The sequence below is a fragment of the Podarcis cretensis genome (genome assembly GCF_951804945.1).
Source record: "Podarcis cretensis genome assembly, chromosome: 3".
In the NCBI taxonomy this organism is placed as follows: domain Eukaryota; kingdom Metazoa; phylum Chordata; class Lepidosauria; order Squamata; family Lacertidae; genus Podarcis; species Podarcis cretensis.
The window spans coordinates 93,906,782-93,920,640 of NC_137172.1; the positions used below are offsets into that span (position 1 = coordinate 93,906,782).

Here is a 13,859-nt window from a genome sequence, read left to right on the forward strand (position 1 = left end):
ATGCTTGCAAATGCCATTGATGAGCTACATTTTACCCATTCTCTTGTGTGAAGGCTGAAATGCATTTGAATGGTGGTTGTTGTTGTTTAGTTGTTTAGTCATGTCCGACTCTTCGTGACCCCATGGACCAGAGCTCGCCAGGCACTCCTGTCTTCAACTGCCTCCCGCAGCTTGGTCAAACTCATGCTGGTAGCTTCGAGAACACTATCCAACCATCTCATCCTCTGTCGTCCCCTTCTCCTTTTGGCCTCAATCTTTCCTAAATCAGGGTCTTTTCCAGGGAGTCTTCTCTTCTCATGAGGTAGCCAAATTATTGGAGCCTAAGCTTCAGGATCTGTCCTTCCAGTGAGCGTTTGAATGGTAGTTTGTGTCATATCCCCTTTCTGCATTACCCACACATTGTATATTTTAGATCTGTCTTCCATGTGTATCTTTGAAGTGCATAGGTTCAGATCTCATTTGTCTCCTGATAATTTCTGTTTTCTGTTTGTTCGGTGATGATGTATTCTTATGAAATGCTATAATGACTTTGGCACTTGCCAGTGCTGTCTGGTAGACCTTGTTAACTTAGCAAGAAGATAAAATAATAAATCTCTTGGCAAATCTGCCTTTTGAACTACAGTGGTACCTCGGGTTATATATGCTTCAGGTTACATACGCTTCAGGTTACAGACTCCACTAACCCAGAAATAGTACCTCGGGTTAAGAATTTTGCTACAAGATGAGGACAGAAATCGTGCAGCAGCAGCACAGCAGCAGCAGGAGGCCCCATTAGCTAAAGTGGTGCTTCAGGTTAAGAACAGTTTCAGGTTAAGAACAGACCTCCAGAACAAATTAAGTTCTTAACCCGAGGTACCACTGTACAGTCTGAAATACTCCTTTGCAATATTTATAGCAAAATGCTATCCTCAGAAGTTAAGGTTATTGTGTATTCATAAGTTCAGCCACTGTTGAGTTCATTGCGACTTACTCCCAGGTAACTCAAGAATTTACAGAATTCCTTCCATGAAATGATCTATAATTACCCTATCTTTTTATCTGAAGCTGTTTCCTGTTTGACATATTAGTTAATAGAAGTAGACTTGACACACATTGCTGGAAGTGTGAGAATCAGAACTGAATACAGTGGTGCCTCGCAAGACGAAAAGAATTTGTTCTGCGATTCTCTTCATCTAGCAGTTTTTTCGTCTTGCGAAGCAAGCCCATTGACGGCTTAGCGGATTAGCACTATTAGCGGCTTAGCGGCTTTTAGCGGCTTAGCGGCTTATCAGATCAGCTGATAAGTGGCTTAGCGGCTTAGAAAAAGGGGGGGGGAGGGGAGAAAACCCCGCAGGAACTCGCAAGACATTTTCGTCTTGCGAAGCAAGCCCATAGGGAAATTTGTTTTGCGAAGCGCCTCCAAAACGGAAAACCCTTTCGTCTAGGGGGTTTTCCGTCTTGCGAGGCGTTCGTCTTGCAGGGCACCACTGTAGATTGCAAAGATTTCTGCCTTATCACTAAATGTGATATTCTTATCCTTTTAAAAATGGTAATGAGGCAAATGTGAAGTCCTCTTGTAGTTCTGCATCTTTTAGATAAAAAAACACCCTTCCAACCTTGGTAGCTTATGTACTGAAGCTGAATTATAGTACTTTCTGCTTTGTGCCACAGCTACCTCTGAGTCTACAAAGGCCTTTTTTGTGTTTATCCCCTGCTGAAATTAGATTTGAAAGAAACATTCTCTTGTCGCTAATAGAATAGATTGTGGTGTGCGCTTGGTTGTTATGTGTGGTGCCCACAGTGATTGATCCAGTTTGCAAATGCGCTAATCGTCCCAGGGAGGTTGAAGTCTCCTGTTTGGAGCTACACAAAAAGGCCAGTGTCTGGCTGTAGCTCAGGCAAAGGTCTGACCTGGAAGTATTTATGGCCAGGCCAGGCCATAATGAGAAACAGCAGTCACCTGTCAGAAGGTGGGTGCCGTTCAGGGATGTGAAAGAAAAACACTGCCCTTTCCTTTTTCACTCCTCAGCCTCAGATGGTTCCCCCATGAGAGTGACAGAGCATAGACTAGGAAGCTTGTCTTCTAAGATGAGGGCCTTTTATCTAAGCAAGCCCTAAATTATCATGTGTTACATAAGCACCTGCCTTTAATTTGCATTTTGTTTGGTCAGTGAAGCAATCCTAGGGAAAGTGAGTAAGGGTTGTCAACTGACTAGACGAAAAACGCAGGAAAACATAGGTTTGATAAGTGGAAATCAGTAGGCAGAGGTTTTCATAATAGCTGCAGTAGCTGATTCAAGAGTCAGCCACCCTAGGATGGATTAAAACACCTGCCAGTCAAGGGATGGCTATGCCCTTAAAGGTTATCCAGTGCTGTGAAAGCATTTCATGCATTACGCTGAAGGATTTGAAGTGTTGAGCAGGCTTAACATGCTTGAATTGGTTGAAACGGAGCCAAGGAAGGCAAGAGCTCTTGGAGTGCGTCTCTAATTAAAGTTGGCTTAATATTGGCAAAGATCCCACCAGAGGCAAGACTGTTATGGCAACAAGCAATCCTTCCCCCATCCAAACTAATTATTTAGAGTTATTTCTGTGTTTCCAACCATATTATAGCAACAATTTAGAAATGTTCCTTTTTCTGAGATCATTTTCCCCACAAGAGTTTCTACCTTCTTTAAATGGAAGGTGAAAATTCTTTGATGGTTCATTGGGAGTTCTGTGGAGGATGAAAATGTACAGGCAGCCTAGGACTGTTGGGCAGGTGGTCTAGAAATTTAAGGAGGGGGTTTGTGAAGGACCAGCCCAGGTCTCTGAAGTTTCTGCTGCACCATTGTTGCAGTTTATCAAGAAAGCAGATTTCTAAACTGAAAAAGGACTTCCTTGTTTAGCCATGCTGAGTTGCTGAAGTAGAACCTTCAGAAACATTTCCAGCTATGCATTCAGTTATTAAAAGAAGAGCCTTTCTGGATCGCATCAGAAGTCCATCTATGCCAGGGTCCCAAAGTACAGTGGTGCCTCGCAAGACGAAATTAATCCGTTCCGTGAGGCTCTTCGTATAGCGGTTTTTTCGTCTTGCGAAGCAAGCCCATTGACAGCTTAGCGGATTAGCGCTATTAGCGGTTTAGCGGCTTTTAGCGGATCAGCTGATAAGCGGCTTATCAGCGGATCAGCTGATAAGCGGCTTAGGGCTTAGAAAAGGGGGGAAAAGGGGGGAAAAACCCCGCAGGAACTTGCAAGACATTTTCGTCTTGCGAAGCAAGCCCATAGGGAAATTCGTTTTGCGAAGCGCCTCCAAAACGGAAAACCCTTTCGTCTAGCGGGTTTTCCGTCTTGCGAGGCGTTCGTCTTGCGGGGCACCACTGTAGCCAACCACATGCTTCCAGGAAGGCCAGGGCACAAAAAAGCAACAGCCATATTCCTTGCTGCTTTCAAGCAAGCAACTGGCCACAAGCAGAGTCATATTGTGGCTCTGCACCTTGGGCTTCTCTGCAGCCATTCTGACTAGTAGCCATAATGTACTTCTACACCTCTAAGCTATATCTTGTGGAAGACAATTGCATAAATTAATTATGCACAGTGTGAAGAACTACATGTTCTCATGAAAGTGGCCTGCTTCAGCTACTATGCTGGGGAGTGGCTAAAGGAGCAGGCATGGTGTCCTCCCCTTTCTTATGAAAGTGTGTGATGTAGCAGCTCCACCCAAATGACTTGTTCATTCACTTCCTTCTTCCTTGAGGGAACAAGGCATGGCCCCCTACTTCACCATGCAAAGCCTGTTGCCTTCCAAGTACAGTGGTACCTTGGTTTACGAACTTAATCCATTCCAGAAGTGTGTTCTTAAACCAAGGCGTGCTTTCCCATAGCAGTGGGGGACTCAGTTTACAAATGGAACACACTCAACAGGAAGCGAAACATGTTCTGCTTCCAAGGCAAAGTTCACAAACCAAAACACCTTCTTCCGGGTTTGCAGCGTTCTTAATCCAAGTTGTTCATAAACTAAGCTGTTCTTAAACCAAGGTACCACTGTATGTGTCTGAACCAGACAAATGGGCTGTAGGAGTCTGATTCAGACCATATCAGGCCATTAGCCCATCTCATTTGGTATTGACTAGACTGGCAGAGGGGCTCAAGGGTTTTCTGAAACTTTTCTGGAGATGCCAGGAACCGGGATTTGCTGCTTGCAGAGCATGTTTTCAACTGCTAGATTACAGCCCTTCCTCAATAGATTTCTGAGATGGTAGTTTTTGTCTGCTTTTGGGGTTCTTTTGGTGGAATAATGCACTGATTGGCCTTATTGTTCCACCTGTCACAATTTGGTATCCATCATGATCTGGAGGTGCAACACTAATGTGATACTTGTAGATTCCCCAAAGTGATTCCCTTCCCACTTCCTTTCTCTTTAAAAAAAAAGATTAAGGCTGCATTAGCACAGTTTGGTTAAAAGAAGGCTTGTTATTGCATGGACCACTTCTAATTGTAGATTAGTGCGAAGAACTAATATTCTTGCGGTGTCTGACATGAAAGCATAATGCACTATCAGACTACACAACAGTAGCTATGGCAGATATCTCTAATGAGAAGGGTCACCTCTCAATGTGACCTGGTTCAGTAGTCCCAAATTCAACACCTGGCAGTGCCTAATTATTTTACTAGTACAATGTGTTCCACTGAAAGCAAATGACATGTTGGGTAGATAACATTTCCTGGAACCTAAACTAAAAGGCAGGAGACGCAGCCGAAAACACCATGGGACTCTTAAGTGTGTTCATGGTTCTATACAAGCAGGGGCTGCTCTGTGTTTTTTTAAGTTTGGGAGCACTTCATGCATCCCATACATCTTTAGTTACACGTATATGTGTGTGTGTGTGTGTGTCTATATCTATATCTATATCATCTATATCTATATATCTATGTACCTATATCTCTATCTATCTATCTATCATCTATCTATGGGGCTGAGATAGCTGTCGTGGTGCTGCCCTGCAGTTGCTGTTCATCTGCAACTCCTGTCAGCCCCAGCCAGTATAGTCAGTGGTCAGAGACGATAGGCTTTGTAGTCCAACAACACCTAGAGGACACCCCATTGGCTATGGTATAGGAACATAAGAAACTGCTTGATACTGAGTCAAGCCCTTAGTCCAGGGGTCAGCAAACTTTTCCAGCAGGGGGCCAGTCCACTGTCCCTCAGACCTTGTGGGGGGCCGGACTATATTTTGAAATAAATAAATAAAAATGAGCGAATTCCTGTGCCCCACAAATAACCCATAGATGCATTTTAAATAAAAGGACACATTCTACTCATGTAAAAACATGCTGATTCCCAGACCGTCCACGGGCCGGATTGAGAAGGCGATTGGGCCGGATTCGGCCCCCGGGCCTTAGTTTGCCTACCCATGCCTTAGTCCACCTAGCTTAGTATTTGCAATATTGTGGATAGATAAACTGTGGCCTCCCAGATGTAGTTGTACTACAACTCCCATAATCTCTGATCATGGGCCATGTTGGCTGGAGGTCATCAACATCTAGAAGACCACAGGTTCTCCATTCTTAGTCTACATTGATTGGAGGTGGGATTTAAGGTTCTCAGACAGGACATTTTCCTGACCCTACCTGGAACCCAAGACCTTTTGTATGAAAAATAAATGTACTCTTCTCACTGAGAAAGCGGCATCTGTGTATTTTGTCCCATCCTTCCTCCAAAAGGAGCCAAGGAACTTCTTATGGGTTTGGGAACCTCTTGAGAATGGTGATAACTGCTCAGTTATCTTGATTTGTGTACTTTTTGGACACTGCTCCCCCCCATAAAAGCACTACTGTTTAGTGGTTTTGCAGAACCCACCAGCAGTATAAATAAGAGTTCAGCTAAGCCAAGATGGGAACACCACCCTACTCTACTTGCTGTAACAGAGGGCAAAAATCTTGGGTTGAGCAAAGCCTATAAGCATTTGGGAAAGTGAGTATTCTTAAGTTTTCCCATGGGGCAAGGAGGTACATGGTGTGATACGAGTTGTTCTTGGCAGAGATATGATTGGTGTTTGGAATAGGGGGACCTCACCGCCCCATCCCATCCTAGTTTTTTTTTTAATTGTGTTTTTATACCTCCCTATACCCGGAGGTCTCAGGGCGGTTTCAGTTCAGGGCTTAATGGCAATGCGATCCTATTGGTCAGGAGTGAAAGAGGATAGGTTGGAGAAGAGAGTCATCCACTGCTTTGAATGGCCTACAGCTGCTGCTTCTTCCTCAAGCAAAAAAAAGGGAGAAATTCTTGGCTATCTTGTAACGTTAAAATAAGGTAATGAGCACAGTCTAGGTGAGAGTACCTGGGAGCAAGGATGGAGGAAGACTTCATTTCTTCTTCATTTTAATGTTGAATGGACCTAGTTCACCCCATGTGGACTTATGAATGAACACGTCCAGAATTGGCACAAACCCAACCATCCCTACTGTTCACAAAGGAGCTGAGCCAAAACTGCTTTCACAGCTTAATCTGTGTTCTTTGCTATGTATTTGTCCCCTCTTATTATTTTATTTTATGAAATCCCACTGGTTTCCTCCCCTTGCTCCCTTGAAAATTTTGATAATTTTTTGTTTGGGGCCATAGAGTCTCTAAATAGGCCTTAACAAACTAGTTCGGGAAGTTCCTTGAAAACAACAGTTCACATTTTCGTAACTGAGAGCAAAACTCAGAATGAATGAAAAAGACAAAAATGATTTTTTAGATTCGCTCTAAGTTTAGACGCTGTCTTAAGCAGTCTGTCTTTCTTAAACCAGAAGAATGCACTCATAAAGATATATCTGGTGTAGATAGAATGTGTTATAATTCTATTGCATTTGATAGCTCAAAATAAAACCCTGACTTCCAAACCTTTATTCCCCTACTCACTTCCTTGCTCAGTTCCTCAAAAGAATGTGAAGTCTTTAAAAGGTAACACACTTTAAAGGATTATTAACCTTCTGGGGAAAATGGCATTTGCTAGTCTAAATTATAGGATTTTTATTAGATTTTATATTACCTAATTCAGGCCATGATAGCTTCTTCCTTCTATTGTGTTGGAGTCTTTTAAAGTAAGTTTATGGGACTTTTTAACAGCGTATTTTTAGATCTCGCAGACAGGATTGTCACATGTGAGAGCACTGGTGTGCTGCGTAGTGGATAGAGAAATAAGATTACAGCGCTACATCCGGCTTTGTCACTCTTGCGAAACGCATAATGTGATTTCCTTTTTTCCCTATAAAAGTGAAAAGCCGATTAGACAACCTAATCAAAATCTAACTCATGAATGTGTGGTTTGCTCCTCAGAAGCTTTTAAAGTAGCATCAGAGATAAAACACACTTGGCTTTGTACTTCGGTGGCAGTTTTGTTCTCTCTTTTACTGCATTTTCTTTTAATGACGCCACCCCCAAACTTTGATCTGTGGTGGTGAAGTGCTCCTGCTATATATTCAATATTGCCAAGCAGAAGGCAGCTTGCTCAGCTGCATTTTTCCACTTCCTTCCCCCCAACACCCGCAGTTTTTGCATTTCACCCTAAAAATCTCTCTGGAGGATCAGGGCGACCTACAGAACTCTTATGGGGTTGTAGTGGGAGAGGAGAATTTGCGGACATTGCAGCACAAAAACCCTCCGTTTGAATTTAGACAATTCCTCATTTCAGCCACACCTCTGTGGCATTCCTTTGAGATGGTTTTAAAGCTGCCTTTTGCTTGCAAATCACTGAATAAAACCAAACGAAAAGTCAGTCTCCAGCCTAATGCTGGGCGATATCTGGGTTTCAACATTGTGATATATCACTAGCTAAACATCACAGTATACTGCGATATCACAATGTCTGAACTAAGGATGGAGATATGTAGCGGCATTGGCTGGCTTCACATTTTTCCCTACAATGGTGATTTTTGCATAGCACACACACACATCATGATATGCGATATATTGCCAGCTCAACAACTATGAAACCAATATCATGATTCGGTGATATATCACCCTACTCCAACCCTTCTAGAAAGTAAGTCATGGAGTAAAGTGTGCAGGTACCTTCTAAACGATGAGAGCGAGTTTGATGTGGCCAACATGTATATTTTTCCTGGTACTGTTGTTATTAGACAGCATCAGCATGTATGTGTAATCAATACTGTGTTACCTTTGCAGTCAGGACCATCTGAACATTCCTGGCTTCCTATGGTAAGCATAAAGCTGTTAGGGGTGGTTGTCTCTCTGATTATATGTTAGGCTGCGCTTTCCATGCCAGCCATTTTGTATTATGGCAGGCACCATTGCAGCCATTTTTGTTGGATCAATCCATCAACCTCTGATGGATGATTTAGAAGGATTGGGTCCGGCATCACTTTTGCTGATCATGTGTGCACGATCCATACTCAGCAGAGTTACATCTCAACATAGCTCCTTCTTTGGAAGTGTCTTTGGGGTTGAAGGTACACACAGTAGGCAATAGACACTCATGGACACCATAAAGATTCAGTCAAGTATAGAAGTTTACTTGACAGGCATAAAAGCAAATTGGTAGCAAATATATACAGACATTCACTGCTGCCGTGGTCAAGGCATACTTAAAGGTAAAGGTAAAGGTACCCCTGCCCGTACGGGCCAGTCTTGACAGACTCTGGGGTTGTGCGCCCATCTCACTTAAGAGGCCAGGGGCCAGCGCTGTCCGGAGACACTTCCGGGTCACGTGGCCAGCGTGACATCGCTGCTCTGGCCAGAGCCAGAGCCAGAGCCAGAGCCACACACGGAAACGCCGTTTACCTTCCCGCTGGTAAGCGGTCCCTATTTATCTACTTGCACCCGGAGGTGCTTTCGAACTGCTAGGTTGGCAGGCGCTGGGACCGAGCAGCGGGAGCGCACCCCGCCGCAGGGATTCGAACCGCCGACCTTTCGATCGGCAAGCCCTAGGCGTTGAGGCTTTAACCCACAGCGCCACCTGCGTCCCATAAGGCATACTTAGAGTGCAACAAGAGTCCAAGTCTCTCTCTCTGCTTCTCTAAAAGCAAGGCACAAGCAAGAGACTCACAACAAGTTACAACGAGTTTCACAGAACCGTTATTGGTACTTCCTGTCACACTGTCCATGTCCAAAAACCAGTTCCCACAGAAAACGTCCTTGCATAGACAACACAATCTCAGCCTTCTACTGCTTCCTGAAACTTCTTCCTTGTTTCTGGAACAAATGATTCTCATACAGAGAGAGAAAATATCCAACGATTTTGTGACTGGTGGCCCCAGCAAAGTTTGAAATGTGTCCACTGGTTCAAAAAAGGTTAGCAAGCCCTATTCACCACCTCCAACCACTGCTGGCTGGGGCTGATGGGAGTTGTAGCCCAAAATTTCTGGAGGTTTTTGCCAGTTTGGCGAAAGTACATTTAAAAAATGTGTTTTACGAGGAGGTTTGACAGAGGACAAGTTTCTTCCTGATAATACAGAGCAGCACGGCAGAATCACAAAGGTGAGAGTGGGAGGACAGGAAAAAAGGGCCAACAGTGGATGAAGCACTAACATTTTGAAAATGTATTTTCCTCTTAATGTGAGTTCAGGGTCAGCCTATATTTCCAGCAACATCTCGTCCAGCTATATTCTTGGCTGTCAGACTGTTGTCACCTTCTCTCCCTCTTCGCTTTCATCCTGATAATAGTCATATTTGTGAGCTATTTGGCATTGCCAGAAGGCAGAATTTGTTATCTAGCTAAATGGCGATATTTCTTTCTTCCCCCTAAAACTCTTTATCTCCCCCTCCCTCTTCTCTCTTCTCCCTTCCCTCTTCTAAATGCACACAGACACGAGGAGACAGAATAATGAAAGCATCAACTTCAGACAAGTTTGTTTTCAATCTTGGTGGGATGCAGCTGATCACTGAAAGCATAAATTTATTACCATGACTAACAAAACAGAAATTTTAAATTATTATAGCAAAATGATTCGGCTTCCGCCTTCAGTTGCTATGATAAAAATGGTGCTGTTTCTGAGGTGGTGCATATAGAACTTTGAGCCTCTATCCTCAAAGCTCTGTACCTGTCACCACAGAAACAGCTTCATTTTTATCAGAACAATTAATGAAGGCAGAAGTTGAAACATTTTGCTATGAGGATTTAAATTTGTTTTGTTAGATGATTGTCTGTCTGTCTGTCTGTCTGTCTGTCTGTCTATCTATCTATCTGCTGGCAAAATTGGTGTATGTTTAGCTGCATAGACAGGAGAGACATTCTTTTTTTCAATTTTCCTTTAAAATTAGACAGTTGGAAGTCTTGGTTTATTGTGAGAATCATTGCCATTTGAATTTAAGAGGTAATCCATCTGGAAAATAATGGCCTTCCCCAGCATTATAAATGCACGTAGCCAAAGCCTTGCAATTTCCTGTTTTTGTTTGTAATGCATTAGACTACAATATTGCTGTGCTATAGTCAACATATTAGTATCACCAAAGTCAGGAAATTCAAATAACGACTCCCTTAACAGCTGTAACTTTGCTGAAGAGCATATTATCGCTGCAGTAAAAAAAGAAAAAAAAGGAAGGAATGCTACTTTAAAGCAGAAATCCATGCACGTGGTCCTTTGTCTTCAGTGAAACTTTATCAGATTTTCCTCTTAGGCTGAACCATTTCATGTTTTGTCCAATGGCGGCTGGTGCCCATTGGGTGGAATGCAGGATATCGAACAGATGACAGGCGGGGGCAACTAATTCTGGAATTGTGCCCACCCTCCTCCTGCTGGGTTCTACAAGGGATAGCCAAGGCCATGCCAAGGTTGTAAGTAGGGCAGCTGGGGTTAGGGGAATCAAAGCAGCTTGGTGGGGCATTGCCCTAGTTCACCAAATAGACCAGCCTCCACTGCCTTCATCTCAGTCCTAATAGTGTTTGCTTTGTTAAATCTGCATGAAATCCAATGGAGATGGATATCGCAAGCCACTCTTTTACATTTTTATATTTCTTTATCTTTACAGTGACTTGGTTCTGTTAAGTCCAATTAGAGGCTACAATCTCATTCCTGGGATCCAGCATTTTTGCCCTAGCCATGCTTCAGCTTGGGGTTATGTGTAAATGTGGCCAGTATAGAAATTTACCCGTCTATGCAAATGAAATGAAATTCTAAATCCTGTGACCAGAATCCCATTCTGTTCAGCTGAGTGTGTTTGTTACTCCCCCACTCCGTTGGTGTTCTAAGTGTTCAGTGCTTCAGCCCTATAATTAAAAGATGCCTTTCTTCTTAAATGCCACATTTGGCTGTATTTTTGCTTTTGTATATATCTTTCCCTGAAAGCGGAAAGGGCCTGCCTTGAAAGTTTTGCACAGCAGGGCTTTTTGGAAAGTAGCTGCCAAAGTTGACAGCTGCAAGTCTCTGCTTTTTTTTTTTTTTTTTTTTTTGTAAAAATGAAAGGAAATAGGTAATTTTTATTTTCAGTTGAGTTAAATAATGCATTAACATTAGAGCCGGCTGGAAAAAGGCCCGAAACCAAATGTTATGGAATGGCCCAGATACTTGCACATGCCTGATATTTCTCTTGAAAATGACCTAGGCGTTTTGGAAGACAGGTTCTGAATTTGCATGCCACACTAAACCATTGTTTAGCATGCTTTTAGCATCATGTGGACGCGCTGCAGCAAGCTTTAGGCTCACACTCTTCCTCCTGTGTGGCTGGGGAGAGTTTGGACTTATTTCTTTTTGTTAACCATCTCATCCAGATATAGGAACTGTGATTAACGCTATATCCAGCAAGCCAGCTTCAGAAACCACAGTTTGAAATGGGCTTGCTGGAAATTAACCACAAACAGAGAATTCTTCTGCTTAGTTTTACATATTTGTCCAAGTAAACAGAAATTCTAAAGCTTTGTGGCTAGAATCCTATCCTGTTCAATTGATTGTGGCTTTTCCTTCCCCCACAACCACCCCAGTTTGCTATTGATTTGTGTCACGGGTGGGTAGGAATACGCTGAGCTTCCTGTTAACCAAGACAAACTGCTCTGGTTTTGTCAGAAGGGTTACTTAATATTAGAAACTCCTGCCCTACCAGTGCTGACAACATTGGACATGGCTCTGTTTAGTTCAGGGGTGGGGTAAGCTATGGTTTGTTTAACGGGCTTACGCACATTCCATAGGTGATGAAACAAACCATGGCTTGTCTCTCCAAAGCTGGGTTTGTTTTCTAGCTCTTGTTTCATGCTTTTGGACAGGCATCCCCAACCTTTTGCCCTCCAGATGTTTTGGACTACAATTCCCATCATCCCTGACCACTGGTCCTGTTAGCTAGGGATCATGGGAGTTGTAGGTCAAAACATCTGGAGGGCAAAAGGTTGGGGATACCTGCATTAGGATATCTGGGGTGGACTGGCCAACGAAGCAGTACTTAAAGAAAGGTGTTGGCTTTCCATGTAACATGAAGTCATTGTTAAAACAAACCAAGGCTCTTTAGTCAACAGCAAGGAGCCACCCATAGCTTCATCACTGGGCAGATTTGGGATGCTTATCACAGGAATCTGCCTTATACCATTGGTCTATCTAAGTCAGGCTTCCTCAGCCTCGGCCCTCCAGATGTTTTTGCCCTACAACTCCCATGATCCCTAGCTAGCAGGACCAGTGGTCAGGGATGGTGGGAATTATAGCCTCAAAACATCTGGAGGGCCGAGTTTGAGGAAGCCCGATCTAAGTCACTGTTATCTACACTGACTGGAAGCAGCTGTCTGGAATTTCAGACAGGGAATTCATCCCAGCCCTGCCTAGAGACTCCTGGGATTGAACCTAGGACATTGGACATGCAAACAGAAGCTCTACCAATGTCCCAGCCCCATGCCTGATCAGAGACGCTATGGTTCAAATCCCCACGACGGGGTGAGCTCCTGTTGCTCGGTCCCTGCTCCTGCCAACCTAGCAGTTCGAAAGCACGTCAGAGTGCAAGTAGATAAATAGGTACCGCTCCAGTGGAAAGGTAAACGCCGTTTCCGTGCACTGCTCTGGTTTGCCAGAAGCGGCTTAGTCATGCTGGCTACATGACCCGGAAGCTGTACGCCAGCCAGTAAAGCGAGATGACCGCTGCAACCCCAGATTCAGCCACGACCAGACCTAATGGTCAGGGGTCCCTTTACCTTTACCTTACCATATATGTGCAAACCAGGTCATTGTTGGGAGGTCATGGCTTCTATTAGAGCCGGGAATTCGTTTGGTGGGAAGGCCAGGAATTCTCTAATAGAAATCCCCAGCCTCCTTCTCCATAGAACCATAATGTTCAGGGTTCCATAGCAAACATGTTGACTCAGTTACTGCAGCATATCATAGAAATTGTAGGATCTTGAAACATCTGTCTATGTGGAATTTCAGCATCGATCCCATTATGCCATATTTACTTGCTCCCTTCTCTTAATTTGGCCCTGTTATAGGTTTTAGTATAGGCATCACCCCCGCTTACGTGAGGGCAGCATTCAAGGCCCCTGTGTGCTTAAGTGAAATTGCGTAAAGTGGGGAGCACCCCAATTTGATAGGGAGGGCATGTGGGGAGAGGAGAGGAGAGAGAGAGAGAGACTAACGTTGGAAATCTCTTGGGGCTGCTGCCTGACCTATCCTGAGCCTGCCTGCCTGCCTGAAGGGAAGCGGTGTGTGAAGAAACTGGCCTTGGAGGGTGAAGACTAAGAAGGGCACCCAGCAGAACTAGTGCCAGAATGGGGTTCTGATCACACGGCAGAGTTGTGGAGGAAGGGAGAAGGTGTCCCCCCATACTGCTGGTCGATTGAAGGCCGCCTTTCCTCGCTTGGGCAGCAGCCCCATGCAAGGGATGGCCAATCTATTTATTTATGTATTTCATGCTGACCCACGTATACAGGGTCACACGCAAGTGGGATGCACATAGGTGTTTGTGGCGGGGTGCCTGTAGACCAGGCATG

At 44.0% G+C, this 13,859-nt stretch overlaps 1 protein-coding gene across 2 annotated transcripts in view; it reads left to right on the forward strand.

Moving 5' to 3' along the window:
- Nucleotides 1–13,859, forward strand: part of NBAS (NBAS subunit of NRZ tethering complex) — a 191,475-nt gene that overhangs the window by 53,871 nt on the left and 123,745 nt on the right. The gene's annotated exons all lie outside the window — the stretch shown is intronic.